This window comes from Leucoraja erinacea, chromosome 8, assembly GCF_028641065.1.
Source record: "Leucoraja erinacea ecotype New England chromosome 8, Leri_hhj_1, whole genome shotgun sequence".
Lineage (NCBI taxonomy): Eukaryota > Metazoa > Chordata > Chondrichthyes > Rajiformes > Rajidae > Leucoraja > Leucoraja erinaceus.
The window spans coordinates 26,244,789-26,261,407 of NC_073384.1; positions in this window are offsets into that span (position 1 = coordinate 26,244,789).

Genomic DNA, 16,619 nt, shown 5'->3' on the forward strand with positions numbered 1-16,619 from the left:
TAACGGTGGAGTGAAAGGATCAGCTGGTAGAGGACGTGGTTCCTTCACAGACAGCAAGTCGACAAGGTAGGATCGGGGTTCTTTGGACGGGTTCAACAACGCAACCTGGACAGAAATGTCCCAAAGTAGTTTGCAAACGGATGACTTGGCCCCGCAGTAGTGGTTTCAGTGGTTTGCTGGAATTGTCATATGATCGTTTCTGGGTGTTGTGTTTCTCCTGGATGCGCTTCTGGATCACGGCTGGCTTCAGCACACGTGGCACCAGCTTCTGCTGGGCAATTGGTATTGGAGGTCGCGTTGTTCTGGACATCAGGCGTTGGGCTGGTGAGCCCAGGACCCCGTCTCTAACGATGTTTCTGAGGTTTAAAAGGTCAAGGAATACATCCGACTTGGCTAGGTGGGCGCGTTCCATTAGTTGTTTTGCGCTTCCAACAGCCCGTTCAGCGAGCCCGTTACTTTGAGGGTATTCGGGGCTGCTCGTGACATGGAGGAAAATCCATCGGTTGGCAAAGTGTTTGAACACGTGGCTGGTAAATTCTCTTCCGTTGTCGGTTTGCAGGCGGACAGGTGCGCCGAATGTGGAAAAGTGTCTCTGTAGCTTCTGAATGACCATTTCTGATGTGATAGAGGGCAGAAAATCAAGTTCAAACCAGTTAGAGTAAGAGTCGACCAGGACTAGATAATGTTTACCATGCCATTCGAAAATGTCGGCCGCCACCGATGTCCAGGGCAGTGCTGGTGGAGGTTGTTGTAGCAGGGACTGTCTCTGTTGGTGCGGCGCCAGGCTGTTGCAGATGGGGCAGGAGGTGGTCCTGTCCCGTATGTACTTGGCCATGCCAGGCCAGTAGAACATGTTCTGTGCGTGGGCCAATGTGGCATCGGTTCCTGGGTGGCCGTTGTGTGCCTCTTTTGTAGTATTCGTCTCGTAAGGATCTGAAAGCGGCACCGCTGAGCCATATATTTCAAGTCACAAATAAATCTTTCTACAGGCTCATCGGGAAGCTGGTGACTCGCAAATAATTTGGCTCTTTCTAAAATTCGGTTCGATGGTAGGTCGCATAGTGGGGTTACGCATAGACTCAGCAGGCACAACTACCTGATCATTCTCATCATGAACGGCTGGTGCGTATTCAAAGGTCCGTTCTCTCATCAAGGCTTCAGGTCCCGCCAGGCTCAGTAGGAGGAAAACCTTTACAGCGTCAGGTTCATTTCGGTGGACGATATTGATGTAGTGTTCATAGTCAATTTCAAAGTGTCTCCATCGTTCCCCGATGTCAGAATCAAAGATAAGCTGCGCAGGCTTTCTGCATGATTGAGCCATGGTGATGTGAGAAAAACAGATAAACAGAAATAAAACCCGATATACAGACGCAGTGGGTTACTCCAATTGAAGGCGTGATTTCAAATCCCACTTCAGAACCATGTAAATAAGCAAGTTACACAATCTGGAGTTTAAACTTACAAAATTCTTAAGAGGTTGGACAGGCTAGATGCAGGAAGATTGTTCCCGATGTTAGGGAAGTCCAGGACAAGGGGTCACAGCTTAAGGATAAGGGGGAAATCCTTTAAAACCGAGATGAGAAGAACTTTTTTCACACAGAGAGTGGTGAATCTCTGGAACTCTCTGCCACAGAGGGTAGTTGAGGCCAGTTCATTGGCTATATTTAAGAGGGAGTTAGATGTGGCCCTTGTGGCTAAGGGGATCAGGGGGTATGGAGAGAAGGCAGGTACGGGATACTGAGTTGGATGATCAGCCATGATCATATTGAATGGCGGTGCAGGCTCGAAGGGCCGAATGGCCTACTCCTGCACCTAATTTCTACGTTTCTATGTTTCTAAAGTCATCTTTAATCTGTGCACATGGTATAGCGGTACTGCAGGTTGTTAGTTGTTAGTTCATCGTTACCGCTTCCAAGACTGACCAGTGTAGGAAGTGGGTGTTAGTATAAAGCATACAGTAAGGTGGGGTTAGTGATGCTATTTCTACTATGATTGGTTCACATACCAATCTACAGTTACCAATAAAATAATTTTGTTTAGGAAGGAACTGCAGATGCTGGTTTACACCGAAGATAGACACAAAATGCTGGAGTAACTCAACAGGACAGGCAGCATCTCTGGAGAGAAGGAATGGGTGACATTTGGGGTTGAGACCCTTCTTCAGACTGTTCATTTTCCAGATTTGATTTAAAGGCTTTTCTCTTTACTAATCTCAGTCGAGCTAGCAATTAGACTCCTACAGTTACCCACAGCTATACTAGGCCAAGAATGAGAAATTGTAAAACTTCAAATCCTTTTCTTCATTGACAGTAGGAAGAGCATTTCTTTGGGCATGAAATGGGAACAGGATTGAATCAAGATGCAATGTGTTCCAGGTGGATCAGCCATCTGAAACACCCTGAGGAGAACTGTATTTCCGGTTGCCAGTGCAAAAGGTGTATGAAATAGAAGTTGCAGGCTGACAACGAAAGAAAAAAAAACATTATCCTGGTGCATGCCTATAGAAGACAGCTGATGGAGTCTATGGAGGTCATTGGGTGCCTCAGCAAGGGGAAAAGGCACAATTAAAATTTAAGGAAAAAAATAAAAGCAATTCTAAACCCATCCCAAATGCCTTCCACGGCAGAATGACAGAGCAGTTAATTAATACACATTCCCAACAGTGATGAAAAGTAGCATAACATTGCAAAGGAAAAAGGCCAACAAGTGTGTACATAGTGACACTACCGAATTCCTCATCCCAGATGTTTTCATCGTCAGCTTGGATACAACACAATGGATACTCAGTGATCAACTTGCCAGTGGCTTTGGATACGAAGACCACAAACATTTAGTAATAAAAAATGTTATGTCAGACTTGATCTCTGTTCTCAATCAGTACTCTCTAGCCCCAGTTGTTCCTGAAATGTGCCGCGTTTGTTGCAATGTAGACCTTGGCGATCCTTTGTTTAAAGTATCAGTCTTGGAGACGAGGCTGGATGTCTTTTGACAACAGCACGATAGTGAGACAAAGATTTGTACTCATTTGTGAACAGGAGCCCAAGTATTGACTCAGATGGAAATGTTATTGGTAGACTTAAAAACATTGTGCCTGCTGGTATGCATTCTATCCAGTGTTTAAGAAGGAACTGCAGATGCTGGAAAATCGAAGGTACACAAAAATGCTGGAGAAACTCAGCGGGTGCAGCAGCATCTATGAAGTGAAGGAGATAGGCAACGTTTCGGGCCGAAACCCTTCAGTCTGAAAAAGGGTTTCGGCCCGAAACGTTGCCTATCTCCTTTGCTCCATAGATGCTGCTGCACCCGCTGAGTTGCATTCTATCCAGTCCGTTCATTGCAGCGTTATCAGGGCTGAATACATTGCACATGGAACAAATATACTTGGAATTACAACTCAGAATCAAGCTAAGCTGCTCAGTCTGCATTTATCCTCAGCAGGTTCCATACTCCTAATCCCATGTGTTCGCTGTATTCCTTTTTCGCTGAAACCACCAACCTAAACTATTCTAAAATTTTGACCTGATTTCTTCCTCAGACCTGAGCACGCCTGTCACAAATTTCGCATCCTCCCAGCTCTCTTAGAAATATATGTCCTGTCCTCTCTTCCAACTCTCTTCATCAAACCAATACATTGTAGAACTCTTCATCTATGCCTAACTCTACCCCCATTTTGTGGCAGTTCAGAATTACCCTCATGGAATTCACAGAGCTTCTGAGATACCATCTAAAGATTAGCTCTGACTGAATTTAGCTGAGAAATAGTAACTAAATCAATACAGTAAAATGTAAATTGCCATGTAAATGGTTCTCTAGCTGTGCAACCCCTTCGTAGCGCGGTGCTGTACTTTGCCTTTTAAGTATAATTTATGTATAATTTATATTCTGTGCATGTGAATATGACAATAAACTGCACCTGACGACTTCTGGATCCTCTAGAATAAAGAAAAAACCGTTTCCAATTCGATCTGCCAGGAACCTTCATAATCTTAAAATACTATCAAATAAAACAACCAAGCAACATTCCGTTCCATCTGGACTCCAAGCTTTCAGTAGACTTCCTTTTGCTTAGAGCCTAAATCTGTGATTATTTTCTTCCATTTATTCACTGGCTGTACTTAATTTGTAATTGTCCCCTCTGAATTGTGGGCATTACAGATGGCATTTCATAGTAATGGCCATGGATTTACATACAGGCCAGATAGGAATAGCAGATTTCCTGCCCTGAGTTACAAGTTCTCCTAGTGACCCCAAGAGTTTCCTCCATGGCTCCAGTTTTCTCTCACATCTCAGACATGCAGGATGGTAGGTTGCCTGGTCTCTGTAAATTGGCCCTAGTGTGTAGATGAGTGGGCAAATCTAGGAACAGTTGAAGGAAGTTCACAGACAACACTAAATTTGGTGTTATACAGGTGCACAACCTTTTATCCGAAAGCCTTGGCACCAGACACTTTTCGTAAATCAGAATTTTTCGGCTTTCGGAATGGAAGATTTTTAGCGTAGATTTTAACGGCTGGCTCAGTGGTAGAGTACTCGGCTCATATCCGCAAGATCGCGAGTTTGCGCCTAGATCCCGGCAGTTACTCGATCGCGAGTTTGAGTCTTCAATGTAGTTTTTTCTTGCAGAATAGGAGAGAATAGGGAGGGTTAGGCTGGGATCATTCGCTGCGAGAGGATCTTAGTGCGGGAGACAAGTGTAGGAGAGGTGTACTGACTGTGTGGGCAGAACTTTGGAAGTGATTGCCCACCATTCTCAAAAGCCGCTGTGTCTCCCTGTCCCTCCAACTCCAGAGGAATCCGCTCCCCGATGGGCCGCTATGGCGACAAGTGGCAGTCTTACTCACAGTCCGAGCCACTGCGGCATCCCTGAGGATTTTTCCGATCGATGAAAAATAAAAAAGACGAGTGTTTAAAAAATTGCACACCATCAGCTTCTGCGTGTTCCTCTGGAGTTGGAGCGGGGCTGAGAGGGGGAGTTGCTGATCTGGGATCTCCGTGCTTGCAGTGGGCCTGGGGGTCGGTGTCCCAATGAGGGGGCGCAGCTCGGGCTGTGGGCGAACTGCCAAGTCGCCGTAGCGGCCCATCGGGGAGCGGCTTCTGATGGTCCTGACGTCTCTCAGCTCCTGTCCAGGGGGGTGGCCGGAGATGCCAGTACCAACAGGAACCCGCTCCCCGATGCGCCGCTACAGAAATGCTATTCGAAACAGAATTTGGTGCGCCCCCACTCTGCTTGCAATGCTGGTGAAATCTGGAGTTGGAGCGGGGCACTGGGCTAGAGTTGCTGCTGGCTGTGAGTCTCTGGGATCTCCACTCTGCTTGCAGTCGGTGTCCCGTTGGTCCTGACGTCACCGGCCACCCCCCTGGACTAGAGCTGAGACTGGGAACTGTACCGCCCTGGCCCCCTCCCTCTGCAACTGCAAACAACCCCACAGTTCCCAGTCACAGCCCGAGCTGCGCCGCCTCATCCGCAACCCCAAGACCAAGACGTACCTTGCACACCTTCAGCTTTGTGTTCCTCTGGAGTTGGAACGGGGCTGGGCTGCTGCTGGCTGTGGGTCTCTGGGATCTCCGTGCTTACAGTGTCCATTACAGGCGCACAGTGTCCATTACAGGCGGACAGGACTATAAAACCCCGGATGCCTGGACGCGAGTCAGTCACTCTGGAAGATCGTGAGGGAGAGTCCACAACTGTGAATCCAAGCTGTGAATCAACTGAACTGTGAGTCTGCAATGTACTGCAATAAATGATTTGTTAGCCCTTAATGACAATGCAATGAGTTGTTTGGCAATTTGGTGGTCTGCACTCTGCTTGAAATGCTATGAAATTGAATTTGGTGGCCTGCACTCTGCTTGAAATGCTGTGAAATTGAATTTGGTGGCCTGCACTCTGCTTGAAATGCTATAAAATTGAATTTGGTGGCCTGCACTCTGCTTGAAATGCTGTGAAATTGAATTTGGTGGCCTGCACTCTGCTTGAAATGCTATGAAATTGAATTTGGTAGCCTGCACTCTGCTTGAAATGCTATGAAATTGAATTTGGTGGCCTGCACTCGGCTTGAAATGGAATAGTCGTGAGTGTACTGCCAGCCCACCAGCCCTGAGTGACTGAGCAGCCAGTCCACCAGCCCTGGGTGACTGAGCTGCCATTCCTTGTCTATCTGTGAGATCAAGGAATTACGCCAAAACAATAGCGTAAACATTTTTGCAGAATCTTACTCGGCTTGCGTTGCATTGGGGAAATGGGGCCCAATGGATCAGGGGGTCAGGGAGGGGAGAGGGGTTCTGGAGGGTGGGAGAGAGTGACTGAGGGTAGGGAGTGACTGAAGGTAGGGGAAAAAAGAGGGAGGGAAAGGTGAAGAAGGGAGTGGAGGAGTTGAGGGGAGAGAAGAGGAAGGGTGAAGAGGAGGGGGAGGGAGTGTTGGGGGATGAGGGGAAATGAACTGCACCTGCAAAGTTGGGGCTAATGGGTGAGCAGTGGAATATTTGCGTTGGGCGAATGAGTTATGCTGGGGGAATGGGCGATGGGGGTGATTGGCTTCGGGGGGCGCCTGTCTCCGGAGTGAGTGCCAATGCCGCATTCGGGGACCAGCCCTCCTGTGTGATGCTACGCTCCACCTCCTTGCGTTTGGAGACATTGCCCAACGGGTCCTACTTGGTCTAGTACATAATACAATCCTCACACCACTCCAATGGTAGAATATCACAAACATACTACTATTATAAATCCATTAAAAACCCATAAAATATCAATAGTCCCAGATAAACCCTTGCAACTATGGAAGAGAAAGATTCAATCCTTCAAAACCCAAGAAAACGTATATAGTTGAATCGTTATCGGGGACCACATCCCCCTTGCACCAACAATAAATCCAAATGTTGAAATCCAAATTCCTCCACAGTTTATTTTTCCTCCACTTGCATAGCAAATGCACTGATTATTAAATTAGCAACTTAACCGTTTCCTATAACACCTGATGAACTGTCTCAGACCTGAAATGTTAACTATTTCTCTTCCCACGGTTGCTGTCTGATCTGTTGAGTTTTCTGTACTACAGTGCCACTTATTACATTTTCAAATAGATCCACAATTGACATTAGTTTTTGTGTTCTGTACATCTATTGTGAAATTAAAAATTGCATGAGATGTTTAATGTCTTTGTCTACTGATTAATGTTTTTAATAACATATGAAGTCAACATCCCCCACCCCCTGTTTCTCTGCTTTTCCACACCATCCAACCTTTTCAATCTATATTTATTTTCTTACCAAAGTAAACCACTTCCCACCTACTGGTTTAATTAAAACTCCAGCTTTTTGTTGCTCATTTCACCATCTTGATACCTCACTGCAGTTCAATTTGGCCCTCAGAATGACTCATAATGACCTTCTGTTGACCCCATGCCATCCTGTGCAACCTCCAAATCATTAATGCTCCACCCACTTTGAACTACTCTGACAAACCTCTTTTAAATCCTGTTCTTCTTCCAAACAAGTTTTATTCCATTTTTATATCTTCCTTCAATTTATTCACCTTAATCTCCTGTACTAATAGACTATTTATAAAATGTCAGCATGATTGATTCTTCCAGGTGGGAATTGTGTTCTCACTTTTGGCTCTCACAGTCAGAGTGCCATAAAACTAAAGTCACAAAACTCTCTGTAGATCTTCAGTACTCACTCCGAATTAATTCATGACCTTGTTTATTTAGCTGATAATGGAGTAAATTAATGAAATAAGTGACCAATGCAAAGCATCATGAATGATAGTGTCTGCAAGTTAAAATGTGGCATTTAGGAGGGGGAAAGGGTAGGGGATTTACAATCAGTATCATATCTAATTAAAGGTACACAAAAATATCTAATTAAATCGTATACGACTCCCAGGATCAAATATATGTATATTGGTTCAACAATCTTGTTATCAATTAGTGTCATTAAATCATTATTAAACTGCGTTCATTAGACAAACAGAATATGATGGCTAATTCTATACAAAAACATGCTATTATTTATAATATACTTTATATTACAATGAAAGTGTCAGTATCAGTAAGTGTCAATAAGATTTAGGTTTGTCAAAGAATTTAAAATATATATTTTTATTGAATGAATTACAGAATTGCACAGCACGGGACGAAGCTCATGGTGCCTGTGTCAACTCTTTGGTAAAGCTCTCCCAATTGGTCCCAGTCCCCCTTATATTTATAAAGATTTAGCCACACTCGTATTTGTGTCTCTATTTATAGCATGCTTTTTACCAGACTTGTCAACTCGTCCTGCTGTTGTCAAAGATTTATGTATGTGAACTCCCCAAGTCTCTCTATTCTTGTAATTCCTTTAAAAATTTACCACTTAAAGATCGCCCTGAAGAAATTAATACAGCAGCATGGTAGATTATGTACAAATGAGTTTGTATATTATGTTTGAAATGAAAAGAAGCCTGCAGTTCTAAAATTGCAATCAAATATTCATAAGAATTCAGCCAATCCCATCAAAACATTTTTATTCTGCCAAACAAAGACTTGGGTTTCAAATTTCAAAACCACTGGTCTCCTGCAAGGTTACTGGTCTGGAGTGAGTTGTCAGAATTGGTAATCAGACAATGTAATGAATGGGATGTCAGATTACATTCTGTGAACTGTCATGTTGCAGCCAGAGAAAACTTCTAAATGGCAAGAGCTTCTGATGTGATTAGTATTTATTATAAGAAATAAATGTGATGGTGAGTGATTACAAGGTAGTAATCATTGTGTCATCTCCTGGACCTTGTGAATAATTGCCTGCATGTTATACAATCCCAGTCATGTATTATTCTATATAAAGAACAACTTGAAGCTCTAATGACAGGAAGCTCAATCATAAAAAAAAAGTTTGCTATCGATGACATCAAATGCACCACCCTCATTAACACTCCTTGTTACCTCCTCAAAACATTCATTCCAGTTACTCAGGCGTGACAATCCCTTAACATGTAATTTTACTTCGGAGTCACGTGAGTGACTACGTGAAGAACCCGCTCAGTGCGCAGGCGCGGCATTACGCCAGCAGTGCAACAGCGGCGGCAGCTGGAGTTAGGCTCTCCAGCTGCAGTTTAAAAAATGGACTGTTAGGTAAGTATACTGAGTAGTGGAAGAAATCTAATGGAGAAGGAGAGTCGTGTGTGTGATCTATTACAGAAATGAGTACACTCAGGAAAAGACTCTCGAAGAGAACTGCCCCCGCTCAAACTCCACCAGAGCGTTCAATCTCAGGGGGGCAGCAACAGGCGGCAGGACCGCTCATAAAGCGCTCCGCTAACCCCCGACACTGAGCCAAACCCAGTCCCACTAATGCCTGAACAGCGGACTGGGAAATAATCCACCAGGAAATCTAACCGGCCGGTAATTCCGATTCGTCGGAGGGGGACGTGTCTCCACCTAAACGGAAGAGAGACAGCCGCCTGAGCTGCATACAACAGCTCTTGGAGCAGATGCTCCAGCGGGATACGCAGAAAGAGCGTTCTCATGGAGGAAGGTCAGGCACCTCCTCCACAGTGTCTTGTGCACTGCCCTCTGCTCCCTCATCACTGGAGGCTAGCATTGGTGACCAGGGCTGGGCTGGTCTGGAACAGGGGCTGGCGGACGAGTTCGGGAGTATGCAAGGGGTGCAGGAGCAGGAAGAGCTGCTGGGTGTGGTGGACCGCTATGTAGCAACCCCACGTGCTGGAAGACCACTGGAACCGAAAATGGCGGCCAGCATCAATCATCTTTCAAATAAGCCCTTGCAGGAGAAGGTGCTTTCTGAGGCGCTAGAACTCTACTCAGCACCAGAGAACTGTGAGGCCCTCAGAGTGCAGAGTGTGAACAGGCAAATCTGGGGGCACGTGGGGTCACACATTCGCAACCATGAACTAAAGCTACAGCGGATCCTAAGGCTCCTGACGTCGGCCATCACAGCCTTTGCTCGTTCTGTGGACAGCACGGAGATGGATACCTGCCAGCAGGATGTGCTGGCATTGATGTGCAACACTCAGTTTGAGATCAATAATCTCCGGCGGGAAATCATAAGACCTGCCCTCAATCCCAAATTTGCTGGGTTGTGCAGAGCCCCAGCTGCAGAGACGGACGCTCTGTTATTTGGGAAGGACCTCAACAAGAAACTGAGAGACATGGAGGAAGCAGCGAAAACTTTCGACCTCATGAGGGCAGGCCCCGGGACGAGCAAACCAAGACCTACAATACCCAAGCAGCAGCACCCCATGGCATCCACCAGTCGACGTCCTCAACATGGGACTGGTGAAAGCTCGGGGACCGCATTTTATCCCCATAGATCTTTTTTAGATCAGGGCCCAGAGCGGACCCCATGGAAAATGCGCCACCCCCCAACATCGCCAGCACGTCACACAAGCAAAGCCTACAAGAACATGAGGAAACAGAAGAAACGCCAATAACCATGGAGGTAGGTGGATCTGGTTCCTGCCAGCATATAGAGAATAAGGGTGCTTTACTAACAGGGGGGAGATTACACTTGTTTAAAGAAGCATGGGGTACTGTCACGAGTGACAAGTATATACTCAACAGCATTAGTGGATACAAAATGCAGTTCATGTCAGAAAAATCGCCGCCAGTTCAACATTGGCCCCAAAGGGTATTTTCTCAAAAGAGAAATGTGAGGGACAAGCTGAACTGGTGAAACTTATCACAAAGGGGGTCATCGAAAAGACCAAACATGAACCTTTGGAATTTGTATCAAATATATTCACTAAAACCAAAAAAGATGGTGGATGTCGCATCATCATTGACTTAATATTCACTAAATATGTTTGTTAAGTATATACATTTCAAAATGGAGACACTTGTTACTGCCAAACAACTGATTTCCAAAGTATACTTCATGGCAAGCATTGATCTTAAAGATGCTTACTATCTAATATCCATACACAAGGATCATTGCAGATACCTAAAATTTATCTGGTTGGGGCAGCTGTGGCAGTACAAAGCATTGCCCAATGGCCTAACTTCAGCCCCAAGATTATTCACCAAAATATTAAAACCAGCCATGGCAATACTAAGAAAACAAAAACATATTGTCATGGCATATCTGGATGATATTCTAATAGTAGGGAAAATTATGGAATTGGCTGTGGCAGCAGTATCAGCTACAAAACAGCTCCTCGAAACTCTGGGGTTCGTCCTACATCCAGATAAATCTAAGTTGAAGCCATCCACTATCATGGACTACCTGGGCTTCACAATTAACTCAGTCCATATGACTGTTACCTTGCCAAAGGCAAAAATGGTTGCATTAGCACAATCATGCAACAATTTAATGGTCAACAAGCGACCAACTATTCGACAAGTAACAAGAGTGATTGGGAAAATGGTAGCAGCATTTCCAGCTACACAATTCAGACTTTTGCATTATCAAAATTTACAAACAGCAAAGGTACAGGCATTAAAACGACATACAGGTCACTATGATCGTGTCATAGAATTACCCACTGAAGTAATATCAGAGCTACAGTGGTGGGCAAAAAATGTTTGGCATAGTTTCAGCCCTATCATCATCACTAACCCTACTTTAGTTCTTCAAACAGATGCCAGTGCTCAAGGCTGGGGAGCAACTAAGGGGAGCAAGGGACGACAGATAGCACAATGGGCTAAGAGTTCGGCTGGCGACCGGAAGGTAGCCGGTTCAAATCCCGCTTGGAGTGCATACTGTCGTTGTGTCCTTGGGCAAGACACTTCACCCACCTTTGCCTGTAATGGAATGTTACGGCGGCAGGCGCGGGCACACCGCGACGCCCTGTGTCTCCCTTTCAAGGGAGATGTTAAAAATGCATTTCGTTGTCTCTGTACTGTACACTGACAATGACAATAAATTGAATCATTTCATTTTCATTTTCATTTCATTTCAACTCCATATCCAGCACAGATGGACTAACCTAGAGTCATCATTACTACTTACACTGGGCATTAACTATCTAGAGATGTTGGGCGCCTTTTATGGTTTAAAAGCATATGTATCTAATATGCAGCACTTGCATGTTCGGTTACAAATTGATAATACTACGTGGTGGCTTATATTAACCATATGGGCGGCATAAAATCATTATCATGCGACAAATTGGTCAATTTGGCAATGGTGTGTCAAAAGACATATTTGGCTATCAGCTACTTATCTACCAGGTAAGCTAAACACAATGGCAGACACCAGGTCACGCAAATTCAATGATAACATTGAATGGATGTTAAACCCTAAAGTATTTGCTAAAGTTATTAAGCAATATGGAATGCCAGATATCAATTTATTTGCATCAAGACTAAATCACCAGTTACCTATGTATGTCGCTTGGGAACCAGACCCAGAGGCAGCAGCGGTGGATGCCTTCACGCTGGATTGGGGAAATTTCTTCTTCTATGCTTTCCCTCCCTTCTGCCTCATCAGTCGGGTACTTCGCAAAATACAGATGGACTCTGCTGCTGGAATTTTGATGGTGCCCGACTGGCCTACACAGCCAGGGTTCCCAGTTCTGCATGACATGGTGGTTGAGTCACCAATGGTCTTTCCCAGTGATCCAGGATTATTAACTCACCCAGTATCAGGCCTAAGCCACCCATGCCATGAGAAAATTAAACTCTTGGGTTGCAGGTTTTGAACAGACCTTACCTGGAACTGGGATTGTCCGAACGAACCATCACCACCATGTCGGCATCCCTACGAACATCCACCAAGAGGCAGTACTTAACCAGCATAAAGAAATGGGAGAAGTACTGCCAGGAAACGGGGACAACTTATGCAACAGCCACAGCCACCGACGTACTGGAGTTCCTGGCCCATTTACACCATGATGAAGGGATCAGCTACAGTGCCATCAACACAGCGCGGAGTGCTCTTTCTGCTTATCTCAAACCAGCAGGACAACAGGCGATGGGATCCCATCCACTGGTGGTAAAACTGATGAAGGGCATTTATAATATCAAGCCCCCTAAACCCAGGTATACCCATATTTGGGATATCAGTGTGGTCCTGACATACCTCAGGGAATGGCCACCAGCCAGTCCCTCGGCCTCGAGCAAGCTACACTAAAGACGCTCATGTTGATGGCACTCGTATCCGCTCAGATGGTCCAGTCACTACACAAGTTGAGGCTGGACAACATGGTGACCACCCCAGATCAGATTACATTCATCATACACGGTCTGGTGAAACAAAGCAGGCCAGGAACAGCTAATCCAGTAGTGGTATTCCGGGCCTACCCACCAGAGCCACGGTTGTGTGTCGTGACCCATCTCCAACATTATATAGACACAACCCACAATATCAGAGGGAGTGAAAAAGCCTTATGGGTCAGCCACAAGAAACCTCATGGCCGGGTAACGAGCCAAACCATTTCAAGATGGCTCAAACGGGTACTGAAGGCTGCCGGAATAGATACTAATACATTTAAATCTCATTCCACTAGGGCAGCATCTACATCAATGGCCGAGAGAATGGACGTACCGGTTGACCATATTCTGAATACAGCAGGATGATCGAGTGAAACGACATTCAGAACTTTTTATAATAAGTCGTTGATGAAACCTGATTTATTTGCAGAAAAAATATTACAAGCTGCAAATATTTAATTCAAGCCCAGGGGAGCAAATTATTTTTTGTTATTGTTAATAAATACCTTTTTGTTTCTTGAAAAACAGATTCATTGGTTGATTACGATAACACTTCCTCCCTCAAGAACTTCGGCAGTGAGTGAAATAAAACTGTTACACGGTTTGAAATCACAGAGCTTTGAAGTCTTCACGTAGTCACTCACGTGACTCCGAAGTAAAATAGTAAGATTAAACGAGAACTTACCAGTTTGAAGTTTGATCTGTATTTTATGAGGAGTTATGATGAGGGATTACGTGCCCTCCGCTCCCACCCTCATTATATAGATCAAACTAATAATTGATGTCTCCTTTTCTTTACTATGTTTACTTCAAATAAACTGTGTCTATCTGTGATTCCACACCGCTGCTTGAAAGTATGCCGCGCCTGCGCACTGAGCGGGTTCTTCACGTAATCCCTCATCGTAACTCCTCATAAAATACAGATCAAACTTCAAACTGGTAAGTTCTCGTTTAATCTTACTATTTTTGACTGCCCCTGATTACAGTGCATTTTTAAATGAAGATTTACACTGCACCTCAGAATGGACAATAATATGCCCAACACCAAAATCAAACCAAACAGGTCAGGCCTGTAATTAGTTGCTTTACTCAATGTTAGCAGTCCTCCAGTCCTGTGGAACTATCCCAATAGCCAGAGAGCTGAGAAGATTTTGCAGAGTCTTCAAACATTCCTCCTTTTTAACAGCCTAGGATATATTGCATCCAGGCCCAATGATTTATTCACTTTCAAAGATGATGAACACCTTAACACTTCCACTGTGTTTATTCTGTCTGATATTTCACGCTTGTTCATGTTATGTAAATCAACATCTCTTTTGTGAAGACAGTCACAAAATATTCATTTAGATCCTTATCACATTAGCTACCTCCACACACAGGATACTTTTTTTGGTCTCTAATAGGTCTTGTCTTTCCTTAGTTACCTCTTGCTCCTTATAACATTCTTTGGATCGTCATTGATTTTACTTGGTGGCATGTTGCCACGCCGTATCTTTGCATTCCTAATTTCCCATTTAAGTTCATGCTAACACTTTCTATGTACATCCAGGATTTTAAGATTCCATACAAGAATACAATTACTTGCGAAACTATATATGCCAGTTGCAAAGAGCTGGATCCTAGAGAGAACTGTGCTAATTTAATGGTCACACAGATGTTCTATCACAGCCTCTGTTTGTGTACACATGCACAAGTAACTGTTACAGCTGTGACTTTTAACAAGTCGCCGTTTAGCAATGTCTTCACCCATATAGCTGCTCTCAGCTCAAATGCATCGTCTGTTTTCAACCACGACATAAGAGGTTTCTAAGCTTCTACATCAGCAGGGATATCAGTCACCAATTTTTTGTTAAAGTAATGATTACTAGACAAATGCTCTAATGTCTTAATGGAGTCATATTGGTAACAACAAGCATGTTGGGTGAAATGACACAGAAGCAGCTGGCTCAGTGCATTATTCAAGCTGAAAACTCTGACGAGGTGATTACAGGAAATCAAGCATATTGATGACTTCCATTGCCTGTGTATAGATAATGCTAACAGGGATACACCCACACAGCAAAATATAAAGTTAGGCAACAGTGAACAAACCTTGCTCCAAAGGTTAAGGAAAAGATATACATATTGTAGAAATGAACAATGTTTAAAAAGTGGACTATATTCACAATGGTAACCCTAGTTATACCCCCAGTTTGGGCAATACCACACTGAGCCAGGCCTACCGGCCTGCCTTACCAAAACTGCCTGCATCTTTACTTACCTGGGCCAGATGCCAAAAGCCAATCTCCACTTCCCCTTCCTACACCCTGGACGACCCCCATAGCAACAGGGCCTCAGGTGGCATAATGAGAAGGCCCCACCATGAAACATTACCAACAGACATTGGCTGCTGGCAAAGATGGAGGTGGGGTTTTGCCAAGTGTAACTGCTGCCATTGATTTTGCATTGATCTGACTTTCAGTAACATTTAAAATTGAAATAAAAAAATTTAAATTAAAAATTATTGCAATTTATTGAAAAATATTAAAAATAAGATTAACTGAAAATTCAAAGATAATTTTTTTTAAAAGCGAAGGTAATTTATTTTTGAACAAAGTAACTAAACTGTCAGTTTGTCTCCTAAATCTTTGCCCTATAATTAAATCAACAAGACTTCAGGATTATCTCTTTTATATTTATATAACTTTTCACATAACTTTCAGCATAAGGTGGACAACATGTGCTTTTCATTCAGTGCATGGGAATCTCAAAATTCTTGAAATTCCTAATTCAGTAACTTAAATACAGTTTGTTGATTGGGAACAATTCCTTAGTGTATATAGAGCTCCTCAGATTCTTGATGTCCACAGTGTTCCGCTACGATGCAATTTTACATTTTTCATTATCATTGGTAAAGTATTATATTTAAAAAAATAGCAGTGTTAGAAGCAAGGGACCAGTGATGTAGGATAGGAGAGACCAGTAGAAGAGATATCCCTGCCCACTGACCCACATTGGTTCCAGATTTGGCAATGCCTCAGCTTCACAATTCTCATGTTGTATTTCAAACCCTCCTCTGCCACACCCCTTGCAGTTTCTCTGACTCCTCCCTCCCTGCAATCCTTTGGGTTCTCCACAAAATCCAATGCCTGGTTTTCTCCTCAGTTGAGCTACTGCACCACTTTAACTGCCTGAATCCAAAGATCTTGAAGTTTCTTCCTGAGACCTTTCCACTTCCTTCACCTCCTCCAAACACTCCCTGGTGCCACTCCTTGGACTCCTTGAAATCTGTTTGATGAAGTGTTTGCTCACTGGTCCTTGTAGAATGTCCTTGTTAATTCTTCTAAGAAGAATTTTCAGATGGTTTACAGTAAATAGGCTATATGAATGTAAATGATTATTGTTGAAAGTGACAATAGCTTTCTTTTCCTGGAAGATATTTGTTAGCAACAATCCAAAGGTTTTCTTGACCAACGATAGACTTACTATGTAATT